The following is a 14958-nucleotide window of genomic DNA, read 5'->3' as shown; positions in this document are numbered from 1 at the left end:
ATCAAATGTTGTGGGAGCAACTGTTTGTTAATCCCTATTCAATAATGTAGGTTGGAATATTTTTATTAGATTATCTCCATGGAGATGTGATGCACCCAATTGTGGGTATTGACTTGATTAGAAGGAGATGTGACTATACCCATTCCAGGTGGGTCTTGATTAGTTTACTGGAATCCTTTAAAACAGGAAGCATTTTGGAGAGGGTCCCTTTTAGAGCCACGAGAGAACCACAAGAGCCCATGCAACAAAAGAGCTTTGGAGATGAAGAAGGAATATGTCCCCTGGAGAGTTTCACGAAACAAGAAGCCTGGAGAGAAAGCTAGTGGACATTGTCATGTTTACCATGTGCCTTCCCAGTTGAGAGAAACCCTGAACTCTAAAGAGAGTTCTATATGCTGAAAGGAAAATATGGGATGGAGAGGCTTGGAAAAGAGTGTAGTAATGAAGATCATCAGTAAGGATAACTATATGGGTAAAAAGAAAGTTAAAAATAAGATATGACATATAAAAGTTAAAGGATAAAATGGTTGAAGTAAGTAATGTCTTTACAGTAATAACATTAAATGGATTAAATTCCCCAATCAAAAGACACAGATTGGCAGAAAGGATTTTAAAAATATGATTCATCTATATGCTGTCTACAAGAGACTCACCTTAGAGCCAAAGACACAAATAAGTTGAAAATGAAAGGTTGGAAAAAGATATTTCATGCAAACAACAACCAGAAAAAAGTGAGGGTAGCTTATATTAATATTAGAAAAATTAGACTTCAAATATGAAACACTTAAAAGAGACAAAGAACACTGTATATTAATAAAAGGAACAATCCATCAAGAAGACACAACAATCATAAATATTTATGCACCAAGCCAGAGTGCCCCAAAATACATGAAGTAAACACTGACAACACTAAAGGGAGAAGTAAACACCTTTACAATAATACTTGGAGACTTCAATACACCACTCTCATCAATGGATAGAACATCTAGATAGAGGATTAATAAGGAACCTTGAATACGGAATGAGATTTTGTTATTTTGTGCAGGTTAATATACTACTCTGATACATCCCAGAGTAATTTGAGCAGAAAATAGAAACAATTTTCTGAGGGACTGAAGAAAATGTGGAAATATTAAATTTCCCCACTTAAGGAATTCCTAATATTCTCGCAAACATTAGGGCCTCCCAATTTAATAAACTAAGCCTTTAATCTTAGGGCTTGCCCCGATGGAACTTATTCCAGTAATGATGATGCTAAGCCTACTTAAAATTATGCCTAAGAGTCACCCCCAGATGACCTCTTTTGGTGCTCAGATGTGGTCTCTCTAAGACAATTCTGCAAATAAACTCACTACTCTCCCTGCTACATGGAATAAGACTCACAGGAGTATAAATCTCCCTGGCAATGTGGGACAAGAGTCCAGTACTGTGATTCTTGTAGATCACTGTATAACCATATAGCTGTCACAGTGTGACCATGTGATTGTGAAAACCTTGTGACTGGCACTGCCTTTCTCCAATGGATGGGCATATGAGTACGAAATAAAGACAAAAAAATAAATAAATAATAGGGGGTGATAAGGGATATGGGATGTTGTCAGTGTTCTTTTCTATTTTTATTTTTGTACTTTGAAGTAATGAAAATGTTCTAAAATTGACTGTGGTGATGAATACACAACTGTATGATGATATTGTGAGCCACTGATTGTAAACTTTGGATGATTACATGGTTTGTGAATATATCTCAATAAAATTAAATATAGAAAATCATCCACAGATAGTAAAACTAAGTTTGATGAGAAGTAGGAAATTTACGTAGTCTCAAATATCTACCAACAAAAAAAATAGAGAAAAAATGAGAAATAAAGTAAAACAAAAACTTCCTAAAAAATACTAATTACAAAGAAAAAGATAGTTGTTTTAATCAAGTAATCAAAGTTAACATCACTGAGAGCAGAGCAAATAGAAATAATGTACCTATTGATACGGTACACTGAGAAGTATACAACATCACTTCCGTGAAATTCTTGCAAAATAATTCACAAACTAAATTAACCATAAGAAAATATCAAACAGATACAAAAGAAGAGACATCCTAGAAAATAAATGACCTTCAAAACTGTCAAGTAAGACTAAAGGACTGTTCCAGATCAAAGGAAACCAAATGCAATGCGAAATCCTAGGTTGAATTCAGTAAGAGGAAAAAAAAAGAATTAAAACGTTGGGTTTTTTTTGTTTTGTTTTTTTATTTTTTATTTTTTTATTAACGGAAAGAAAAAAAAAGAAATTAACACAACATTTAGAAATCATACCGTTCTACATATGCACTCAGTAATTCTTAACATCATCACATAGATGCATGATCATCGTTTCTTAGTACATTTGCATCGGTTTAGAGGAACTAGCAACACAACAGAAAAAGATATAAAATGTTAATATAAAGAAAAGAAATAAAAGTAGTAATAATAGTAAAAAACAACAACAACAAACAAACAAACAAGCAAACAAAAACAAAAAAAAACCTATAGCTCAGATGCAGCTTCATTCAGTGTTTTAACATGATTACTTTACAATTAGGTATTATTGTGCTGTCCATTTTTGAGTTTTTGTATCTAGTCCTGTTGCACAGTCTGTATCCCTTCAGCTTCAATTACCCATTGTCTTACCCTGTTTCTAACTCCTGCTGAACTCTGTTACCAATGACATATTTCAAGTTTATTCTCGAATGTCCGTTCACATCAGTGGGACCATACAGTATTTGTCCTTTAGTTTTTGGCTGGATTCACTCAGCATAATATTCTCTAGGTCCATCCATGTTATTACATGGTTCATAAGTTTATCTTGTCTTAAAGCTGCATAATATTCCATCGTATGTATATACCACAGTTTGTTTAGCCACTCTTCTGTTGATGAAATTTTTGGCTGTTTCCATCTCTTTGCAATTGTAAATAACGCTGCTATAAACATTGGTGTGCAAATGCCCGTTTGTGTCTTTGCCCTTAAGTCCTTTGAGTAGATACCTAGCAATGGTATTGCTGGGTCGTATGGCAATTCTATATTCAGCTTTTTGAGGAACCGCCAAACTGCCTTCCACAGTGGTTGCACCATTTGACATTCCCACCAACAGTGGATAAGTGTGCCTCTTTCTCCACATCCTCAGAAACGAATCCCATTTACAATCGCAACTAAAAGAATAAAATACCTAGGAATAAATTTAACCAAAGAGACAAAAAACCTATATAAAGAAAACTACAAAAAACTGCTAAAAGAAATCACAGAAGACCTAAATAGATGGAAGGGCATACCGTGTTCATGGACTGGAAGACTAAATATAATTAAGATGTCAATCCTACCTAAACTCATCTACAGATTCAATGCAATACCAATCAAAATCCCAACAACTTATTTTTCAGAATTAGAAAAACCAATAAGCAAATTTATCTGGAAGGGCAGGTTGCCCCGAATTGCTAAAAACATCTTGAGGAAAAAAAACGAAGCTGGAGGTCTAGCGATGCCGGACTTTAAGGCATATTATAAAAGGTTGTTTTTTATAATTCACTATCAAGGACATAGTAGGACAATTGGAGAAATTTGAACAAAATCTGGAAATTAAAGAATAAAATTACATTAATGTCAATATGTTTATTTTAATAATTGTACTGTGATTATTACATTTATTTAAATATAGTCACTCTTCCATATACGTTTATTTCTTGACTTGCTATTCTGTTTTTGTACTCTATTTCTATACAAGAACTTTACAATATTAATATTTGTCATTTTGTAGTAGTACATATATTTCTTCCTCCACTCCCCAGTTCAGGGTTTCTTTGTCTTTTGCCTAGATTACTGCAACAGGTTGCAAACCAGGCTAGCTCCATGTTCTGTCCCTTACAACCTTCTCCAAGCTGCTATCAGAGTCACAAAACTCGTTATGTGATGGGGCTGTGTTCATGTCTCTATTATTTTTTGTTGTTGTTTTCGTGTATCAGCTCAAAAGCAGCACAGACAGGTTGCTTTGAGTCTGTCATCATCAAGGTGGGGAAGAAGAGGTGGAGGTGAAGGCAGAAAATCGAGGTTCAGTTCTGAAGACCATTGGTTCTCTAGACAAGCTCAGCCCAGCCCCATCCCCACAGTCCTAAGTTTCACTCACATCCCAGGGACAGGAGAGCTGAAAGTTAGGAGGCACAGGCTCAATTAAACTTTAGATATTGATAAATCTAGGAATATACATTGTAATATCTAGGATAATCAAAGCAAAAATAGAAAGGAGGTTAAGATAAACCATGATACGAAAATTTAGCAATACAAGAAAGGAAAATTACAAATCAATATTATTCGTGAACATAGATGAGAAAATTACCAAGTACCTTAGAGTCAATCAGGCAAAAAATGTTCACTTCCTCTATGAAAAAAACCATAGGAATGTATGAAGTAAAATTAAAGAAAACGTAAACATTTAGAGACATAAATAACCTGTGCATGGCCTGGAAAACTCAATAACGTAAAAACACTGATTGTCCCAAAATTAATCCTTATTATACTCAGTGCAATTGAAATCCAAATCCCAACATCTTCTTTCTAGAAATTAACAAATTGATTCTAAAGGTTACATAGAAATACAAAGACCAAAGATAATCAAGACACACAAAAAAGGCAGGCAAGGTGGAAGGATTTGCTCTACTGAGTGAATATATATATGCACACACACATCCACACACATATATATCCTATTTGAAAGCTTATAGCTTATTAACACTTATTATAAAACTATTAAACTATAGTAACCAAGACAATGTGGTATTACCGCAATTATGTATAAACAGAACAGAACTGTTTAGAAATCCCAGAAGCAGATTCACACATACATGGAAACTTGATTTGAGACAAAGGTGATCCAGCAGTACAGTAGAGAAAGTAGTCTTTTTAACAAACGGTGATGGAACATTAGGGTTTCCATACAGAAAAATATTATATTGGACTCCAATATTAATATACATATACAAAAAATCTATCACAGATAGAGAGTTGAAAGACAAAAAATATTAATAAGTAATAAATAAAGATAATATAGAAAACAGCTTCATGACCTTAGAGTGAGGAAGGATTTCAAAAGCAAGACTCAGAAAATTAAGCAATTTATGTTTAATGAAAAATACTGCATTAGTTTTCTATTGCTGCTGTAACAAATCACCACAAATTTAATGGTTTAAAAGAACATAAATTTATTTTCTTATAGTTCTAGAAGATGGAAATATAAAAATGGGTTGGCAAAGCTGGGTTCCTCCCGGAGGCTTGAAGGAGAATCTATTTCCTAAACTTTTTCCAGTTTCTCAAGGATGTCTGCATTCCTTGGCTCATGACTCCTTCTTCTTCAATGCCATCAGTGTAAACGCATCATCCCTCACCCTCTCCGTCTCAACACCATCCCCCTGTCCACCTCCATTATCCAGGATCATCTCCCATCTCAAGATCATTGGCTTAATCATGTCTACAAAGTCTCTTTTGCCATCTGAGGTAACATATTCACAGGTTTCAGGATTAGGACATGGACATCTTTGGAGGACTATTAAGAGAGACCATTAAGGAAGTGAAACAGCAAGTCACAGAGTGTTTCAAGATATTTGCTGCACACATAACCAGCAAAGGGCATGTATAAGGAAAATGAAAAAAACTTTTACAAATTCATTTTAATGGACAAATCAACAGAAAAATGAACCAAAAACTTGAATATACCCTGATCAAAAAAGGAAATCCAAACTGCCAATAAACATGAAATTTTAATCCATCTTATTTGTAATCAGGGAAATAACCAAATTAGTCTGTAATAAGATACCACTAGGTAACCATCGAGTTGACTAAAGTTTAAAAGCTATAGCAAGGATGTGGAGTAATCAAGAATTCTTACATTTATTGCTGATAGTAAAAGCACTTGGTAAACAGTTTGGCATGACCTACATAAGGTAAAGCTAAGCATATCCCATGACTTAGTTATTTCTCTACAGGGAATATATTCTGCAGAACCCAAGCCTCTGTGTGCAGGATCTAAAGAGCAACACTGTCCATAGCAGCATTGCTTGTCCCTGCTGGAAACAACCCAAAGGCTTATCAACAGTAGTAAGTAAATTAAGTAGTAACTGTATGTTCTAGTTTGCTAGCTGCCAGAATGCAATATACCAGAAACGGAATGGCTTTTAAAATGGGGAATTTAATGAGTTGCCAGTTTACGGTTCTAAGGCCGAGAAAATGTCCCAATTAAAACAAGTCTATAGAAATGTCCAATCAAAGGCATCCAGGGAAAGATACCTTGATTCAAGAAGGCCGATGAAGTTCAGGGTTTCTCTCTCAAGTGAGACGGCACATGGCAAACACAGTCAGGGCTTCTCTCTTGGCTGGAAGGGCACGTGTTGAATACGGCATCACCTGCTAGCTTTCTCTCCTGGCTTCCTGTTTCATGAAGCTCCCCGGGAGGCATTTTCCTTCTTCATCTCCAAAGGCTGCTGGCTGGTGGACTCTCTGTTTTGTAGTGTTGCTCTCTCTGAATCTCTCATTCTCCAAAATGTTTCCTCTTTTATAGGACTTCAGAAACTAATCAAGACCCACTCAAATGGGTGGAGACATGTCATCCCCTAATCCAGTTGAACAACCATTCTTAACTAAATCACATCATCCAGGGAGATGATCTCATTACAGTTTCAGACGCACAGCATTGAATAGAGATTATTCTACCTTTATGAAATGGGATTTATATTAAAACATGGCTTTTCTTAGGGGGCATACTTCCTTTCAAACCAGCACACTATGAGATAAAACTAACATCACACAAAAAAACAGATAAATATTATGTAATATAATATTTATTTATATTATGTAATATAAATAAATATTATATATTATATAATATTTAATATAAATATTAATTAATTATATAAATATTATCTATAATAAAGAAAATACAGCCATAAGTAATACATTAAGATGCCATTTATACAAAGAATAAAAAAGGTAAAATTTAACCATAAATTTACAGATGCATATTTGAAAGGTAAAACTATAATGCAAAGCAAGAAAGGGATTAGTATCAAAGTCAGAACCACGGTTCCCCTGCGGAGGAGAGAGCAGCTGTGGTTACTAACAGGCACACGGGAGACCTTCAGCGGTACTGAGAATTCTGTTTTCTTGACTCTGTGATGACTCTGTATTGGTTTGCTTTACAGTAAGTCACTAAGCTATAGATATAATTCATTTATTTTACGTGCACTAAATTACACATTTTAGCAATAATTTTTTTATGCTGTCGATTTGCAAAGTGCTACACCATTTATCTTACCAGAAGACAATTTAGATTTCAGGTCTCTGGCCCTTCAAAATCTCAGTTTGGGAAACAATGTGTTCAGCCGTACGTTTTCATTTGAACAACGTACAATTAGGTTCCAAACCAAATTAAGTGCTTACCTCTTACGGCCACATCAAATGTTCTGTTTTACAAGCATTTCCAAATTGGCAGTGAGCAAAGAGAAATAGAGTTATTAAGCATGCAATTAAATAGTGATATCAATTGTCCCATATAAGTTTCCAGTTAAACATCTCTCTGTACCCCAGCTGCATGGGAGGAAAAAGCAGATTTGGCCCACGATCTATTTTATTTTTTTAACCTTTTTCCTCTATTGTGAAATATAACATACAGACAAAAAAAAACAATAAATTTCCAAGCACATTCCAACAACAGCTACAGAACAAACTCCAAAGTTTGACATGGGCTAAAGTCCCATAACGCCTCGTCCTTTCCTCCAGCTGCTCCTAAACACTGGAGACCAACAGAAACATCAACACAATGACTCAGCAGTCCTACCCATCTGTCATACCCCATCCTCTCTGCCACACTCCTCTTTCTCCTTAAATAACATATATACATGAAAGCAACAAATTTCAAAGTACATCACAACAATTAGCTGTAGTACAGACTTCAGAGTCCAGCATGGTTTACAATTCCATACAGATTTATTTTTAAAGTTCAGAAACAAAAGCCAGGCACACTTGCATATGGAAAGTGTTTAAAAAGTAGTTATCAGAGTATAATGAGAAAGGAAAACAGGAGGATAATCTTCAACAAGGTAATCAATTAGTGCAATATCTGATTTATACTGTATGTTTTTTTCTTGAAGGCAGATATGATAAAAGAGCACAAAGTTCTAGGAAACTGAAGATAAAGGAAGAAGATAAATGAAAGAAAATGAAGTAGGTTTTGTTTCTCTTGCAGCTTTTCCCAACAAGTCCTCAGGCAAGAGTTAGGAACATTCAGCACAATCAGGAGAAGTTCTTGCCAAAAAGTTGGGTCAGTGTTTCATTAATGTAGACCTGGTGCGTGGGAAGGAAGGGGGTCTATCCTGAATGCATACAGATCTCCAGAAGTATTTCCAATCTGGTTTTCCAGAATTATGTACAGGAAGGGGCTCCAATGTATTTACAAAATATTAAGTTAATGTTTCCCACATTCCCTAAGATGATTGAACAACTTAAATACACAGAAAAGGACAAAGTTCTGGACTGGGATCAAGAGACCTGAATACATGACCCAGCATGGCCCATAGCTTGTTTCCTTTCTTTATGTAAGCCCATTCACTTCTCCAAGGTTTTCTTTCTCCATCTCTGAAAGAATGTTGTGGCACGAACGAGTCCTGCGCCATGTCTAGGGTAGCCACACCTAGGCTGTCAGGATAAGGCCTGAGCTCTACGCCTGAGTCACATGTCCAGCATAGAGTCTGCTGGGAACTTTCCATAGGGTCATACAAGGGAATCCTCAGCCCCGACTGAACACTGACCACTTTCCGACTTCCAATCCAGCATTCCATCTTCTCTCCCCCTCCCCTGTTCCCTCACACAACAGTGTTCTCAACTCTGTAAACAGAATTGGAATACAGAATAAAACTCTCTCGGCAATATCTTGCATCCATTAAGAAGGCACTTGCAATCCTGAAGAACACCTAAGGCAGTATATAAGATTCTACAACAGTTCCATGAACTAGGGTAACTTTCCAGAAACCTACAACCTCCAGATGGGTCCCTGGACCAGATAAGTCCTAAAACCTAGAGAGGCCAGCCTCTCCAGAACATCACTTAGTTCCATCTCCCTATCTCATATTGACAGTCCCTTCCAACATGAGAAAGTTAAAATGGCCACAGCCCAAATATCCCTAAAGAGTGGGATAGAAAGATCAAAGGTGATGGTGGAGTTTTACAGAGAAGGCAGGGTTTAACACATGAATGTGAAATTGTTTAATCATTAAATTGATATCTCTTTTAGTCTCCAGTATCTTAGAGCAGCTAGAAGTAAAAACCTAAAGTCGTGGAACTGTAACCCATACCAAACTCTGAAATGTGCTCTACAACTAATTGTTGTGCTGTACTTTGAAATTTATTGGTTTTTTGTGTCGTTATTTTTCACAAAAAAGAAAAAATAAGTTGATTGTGATGACAAAAATATATATTTAAGCCTTCTAGCCTCCCATATTCTGGAGCAGCTAGAAGGAAAAAATTGGGGATGATGGCATGGTAGCCCATGACAAACTCTGGGATCTGTACTATAACTGTTTGTTGAAGAGTGCTTTGAAAACTATTGCTTTTTTCTTTCTTTGTTTTGTATATATGCTATATTATATAATAAAAAAAGTTAAAAAGAAGGCACTTAGAGAGGAGCTGCAAAAGAGACAGAAATACAGCTATAGTGTTGAAATTTAATAATACTAATGAGCACTTATATATGCCGAAATTAGTGCATAGCAACTTCAAACTGACCCTCTTGCAATGCCCTTTTTGAGACGAGGAAGCTGGAGCTCACAGATGCTACATAATATATCCAGGGCCAGGTGACTGCAAAGCAGTGCATAACTACTAAAACTATGCTCGGGTGCCGCATTACAGCCTCAGAACCTCATGCTCGTGGGCTACTTGGGTATAAGTCTGCCTCGAAGGATAGAATAAAACCAAAGTTAGTGTCTTTTCCACCACTAACCCATGCGGAGCAGGCCTAATGACCCTTCCCCAGAACCGTCTCCCGTAGCTCCCCGGGGAAGTGTTGTTCAGCTCCACTGACATGGGGGCATCCAACCTTGAATGTAGCTCTGGTCTGGCTCTTCTTAGAAAAGACCAGGAATCAGATCCAACTCATCTGCCCCAAAAAAAGAAACTCTCCCAGAACCCTCTAAGTTCCCAAAATCCTGATCACGTTTCACACTGGCCATTTGGGAAGCCAGTCAGTGAACTTTTCTGGGGAAATCATTCCCTGCAGTATCTATCTTCAGCCAAGTGAATGTGTCACTGCCCACCTCCCACTCCAGGAGAAGCTACCACTTTTCCATTATTTCTGAACACTTGCCTACTCTTGGTCCAATGAACAGTTGATACCTTGAGAGCTTTTGCTTCTTGGACCACTTCAAGATGTTCTCACTTATATCCTATTGAAACCTACTCAGCCTTAAATTAAGTCTGTGCCTTATAAATCAGTTTCTCTGGGCTCCTGTGCTTTCAGTGGAACTCCAAAGAAAAGAAAAACAAGGTGGACTCTTTCCCTGCCATTTTTATGTGAATCTGTATTTAAAGTATCAGGCAAAGTGCTCTGGCTTGAGAGTGAGGATACCTGGTCTGCTGCTAGTCTACCAATGGGAAAGTTTTCAGCTTGGCCAAGTCCCTTCATCTTCCACAGTTTGTAAACGAAGAGGCAGCACCGGATAATACTCAATCACTCTTTTTCTTCTAATTCTGTGGAATTTTGTGACCTGTCTTCCCTTCCAAACAAAGTGAAGCTATTGTCCAGCCCCACCCATCCTAGGTCAGCTCTATAAAGAGCCTTGCTGACAGCCAACCCAGGGAAGTTCACAGCTCCATGCTTCCTCAGTGATGAGGCTCTTTCACTCTGGGTTAGCACTCCTCCTCCTGGTAATCTGGTTGCCTTCAGGTAAGATGGTGGACACAGGTACAAACCTGAAAGTGGTGGTGGTGGTGGGGTCTCCTGAGGACCAAAGCCCATAAAATCTCTCTGGGTATAAGCCCAGCAAGGAGGCACCAATACCAAATGGGCCACCATACTGTGGATGGAATGTGGTTGAGCTGTCTTCAGTTCCTGCTGCTCCTCCACTGCTGCACCCCAAAGTCTGAATTATCTGGCAAAGCTTAAAATATGGAGCTAATTTTATGACACGCATATCACTGTTATGTCATATAAATTACTATTTCTCAGATTAACTTTAGACTCAGCCTCTCTTCATGATGAGGTAGGAGGTGAGAGTGTGGGGTACAAAAGGTAAAGCATAAAATAATAAGCGATTCACCAAGAAGAGAGGACAGGTTTAGGATCTTTCCCAGCCTCTCAAATATTGATTTTTCTTTTCCACGTTTTTTTTTTCTTTCAGAGGATGCTTTATTTGGAAACGACGGAGTAGAAATGCACAGCTGTAGTAGTATTGGGGGCAAATGTTTCTTTGGTTGTAAATCCGGATGGAGATGGGTTGCATTCTGTCATAATGTATTATCTTGTTGTACAGAATTGAAAATTCATAAACCTGCCCAAAGCAAAGAGATATGACCCTCATTTTGTGGGTCAAATTAAAAGGATATATAAATGACTAAAAGGACAAGATTCCCAGCATGTTTGTAAAGATCTGAGAATTCAATAATGAGCCACGGATGTGAATGGGGGCCAGATTTCACTAAGTTACTGGCAGAATTCCAGGAGTATTTTGGGAAAAGAGCACTGTGGTGAAATGCATCTCCAGTTCTTTCTTCTGCCCTCCCATCTCCAACTATGAATTCTTATTTCAGATTCAAACTCAAATGATTAATACAGAGCCACAGACCCAAGGGTATAGCATATTCCAACCATATTAACAACAGCTTACTAAGTGCCAGTCACCCTTTTTCAGTAGTTTACATACATAAAATCATTTAATCCTCACAACGAATCTACTATTTCTCCCACTTTGAGGATGAATAAACTTTCCCAAGGTCATGCAGCTACTAAGGCTTCGTTAACACATATTGGGTTTGAAACTTACCAGTATTGATCCAGAGTCTTTACTGTTAAACTATACTACCTATCAATTATTAAGTGTGGAAATCTAACTGTAATGATTATAGTAAAGTATCCAACCAGATCCCTGGAACTCTGCTCTAGCTTAAAGCTATAAATGCTCCAGGTTGTTCAGTCACATTTGTGACTCTACCCAACAGTTCTAATGAGTCAGGACCAGAATCGCCCTAAAATTCCACACACCAACTTTTTGGGTTTGCTAAAGCTGCTGGAATGCAATATACCAGAAAAGGGTTAGCTTTACAATGAGAATTTATTAGTTTGTAAATTTACAGTTCTGAGGCAATGAAGATGCTCCAATTAGAGTATCAACAGGATGATACCTTCTCTGAAGAAAGGCTGATGGCAACTGGGGTTCCTCCGTCACATGGGAGAGTACACAGCCAGCGTCTGCTGATCTTTCTCTCACGGGTTTTGCTGCTTTCAGGTTCTGGCTCTTTAAGTTTCTGTGGATCCTTGCTTGCTGCTCCCCGGGCTTTCCTTTCCAAGCTCTCATAAAGGACTCCAGTAAGGGATTAAGACCCACCTTGAATTGAGTGGGTCACATCTCAGTTGAAACAGTCTCACAAAAAGGTCCCATCCACAATAGGCCTACACCCACAAGAATGGATTAAAATAGCATGGCCTTTCCTTGGGTACATAACAGTTTCAAACCAGCACACCAACCACACTACTCTCACCATGGTGGTGGAAGCAGCACCCAAACTTCCAGATCTCTGCTCATCAGCATTGTTCCACTGACACTTCCTCACCATCCACTCCAGTCCTACCACCCAGGGACAGAATTCACCGATCTTCCTCATGACCCTTTCATTATCTGCTAAGAAAAGAAAACAGCAGCTAAGGTTTAGGATTTCCTTACTCCAGGTACGTATCTGAAGGAATCACCCTGAACAACTGCACTGGAATGCTAGGCAGGAACCCACTTTCCCTGATAACCTGCATTCTCAGACCCCTGTACCTCAAATCCCAAAATAATCCAATATCCCAGCACAAAAGAAAAGAAATCCCTTTTCCTGATTTCCGAAAGCATCACTAGTCCACAGGGCTAGCCTCCAAGGACATCTTATCTTTTAGCTAGTCTCTTTGGTTATGTCTATAGAGGTTCTGGATGATTGGACTACCCATACTTGCTAATTTAAACCCAGCCTCTTACCAAAAAAAAGCTCACGAAAAAGTACATAAATTCAATGAAATTAACATTAAAAATTAAAAGAGAAAACTGGGTGAAGGAAGAAAGTAAGCATTTCAAGCAAGATTCATTACTATTGCTGTGTTTGTAAATAAAATGTAGTCCAGAGCTCTCATCTACAAAACTAAGAGGAAAACTGTTGAAATTGCATATTCTGTGTCTGAGGAGAGAGAAAATGCTAGTTCCTTAAGACAATCAAGGTTTTTTTTTTTTTGCTCAAAAGCTAATAGACATTTTTTTATAAGGGGCAGAGTACATGGCCCATCAAATTTTAGATGGAAAATATCCTCAAATAATGGCTTCTCTAAAATGCTGTAAAAGAACTAATATAGCTGTTTCTTCTAGCAACTCTTGATAGCAATTAAAATCATAACACTGAAGTACCTGGAGCCTGAGGTAGGATGTGAGCATGGAAAGAATCAGAGAGGATGTAGGCATGAAAATCTTAACATTCTTTTATTTAAGAAACATTTTGCCCAGCACTGTTCAGGATTTGGGGTGATTAGCAAATATTTTATAGGGGCTTACTGTCTTAAAAGAGTGGAATTATAGAAGTTAAGATTTATAAGGAAGCTTTGAAGAGGAGATTTCCATTTATAGATTATCCACAAGAACTGCACTGAGCACTTTTCATATGTTAATTTAGAACTCACTCTAGTCCAAACCTCCCAATAGAACAAGCTCATCCCACTCATTAGAGGCAGGGAAGAAAACAAGGCAAGAATAAAGATCTCCAGATTCTCAGCCCAGAACTTTTTCGGTAAATTGGTATCAATTATTGACAACTTTTAATTCCAAGATAAATGAAGAAAATATGTCAAGGAAGGAAGACTTGGGAAAGTCATGTTGCATTATCCATTTTTATGTGTATAAGACACTGAGGTGGACACTTCCAGTTATCCTTTCTTCCAGGGTATGAGCTAGTTTGTTTCCCATTATCCCTTGTATTAGGTGTGGCCATGTAATTTAGGTCTCTCCAATGAAATATGAGCAGAAATGACAGGTACTTCAAGGCCTTCCAGGCCTGGCCAATATATGCTTCTGTGTGCTCCATCATAGAAAAGCCACCATCAACCTCAGTCCCCTGAATCACACTGTGCAAGGGAAATATCCCCCACAAACCTGGAAAGTTTCTGGACACTGTATGAGCAAAAGCAAAGTGTTTTGTTGAGCCATTCCACATTTGGGTATTTTGGTTACCACAGCCTAATCTACCCTAATGTGCAAACTGAAAAATGAAGAATTGTGCCACAAAATGCTGTGTGGGGTCACTCCAGCAAGAAGAATGATGAGAGTGGGAAAAGTTGGAACCAATGAGACCACTCAGGTATTTCTTTGCTTCTTACTCAGAGAACAATGACATCGACTCAACTATCTAAATTTAGCTGCTCATTTCCTCTGCCCTCAACATCGTTCCTACCACATGATGGTCACCTAGGATTAATTCATCATCAGAAGAGCCCCATATTCCAAGTCAGGGAATTCACTTCAATTTATCATCCTTTTATTTGGAAGCAAATATATCCTCCATTAGATGCCAAAATCATAGTACCAATTCATTATAATCACCAACCTGAGAAAGACCAGCTTCAGAGCACCTTCTTGCATTATCAAGGAGAAGGGAAAAAGAAGGAAAAGTCAGGACTTTATATAATGAAGAGCCTTCTAAGAGTTCTGGATC

The 14958-nt window shown here is 37.7% G+C and overlaps 1 long non-coding RNA gene across 1 annotated transcript in view; it reads left to right on the top strand.

Annotated features, from left to right (window-relative positions):
* Positions 1 to 11546, top strand: part of LOC143677234 (uncharacterized) — an 88478-nt gene extending 76932 nt beyond the window's left edge. The window contains exons 2-4 of the long non-coding RNA XR_013172466.1: positions 6006 to 6117; positions 8166 to 8238; positions 11409 to 11546. This is a non-coding gene — a long non-coding RNA (uncharacterized LOC143677234). The remainder of the gene's footprint in view (positions 1 to 6005; positions 6118 to 8165; positions 8239 to 11408) is intronic.
* Positions 11547 to 14958: the final 3412 nt, after the last annotated feature.

The sequence above is a fragment of the Tamandua tetradactyla genome, chromosome 3 (genome assembly GCF_023851605.1).
Source record: "Tamandua tetradactyla isolate mTamTet1 chromosome 3, mTamTet1.pri, whole genome shotgun sequence".
NCBI lineage: Eukaryota > Metazoa > Chordata > Mammalia > Pilosa > Myrmecophagidae > Tamandua > Tamandua tetradactyla.
This window is presented reverse-complemented; position numbering and strand designations above follow the sequence as displayed.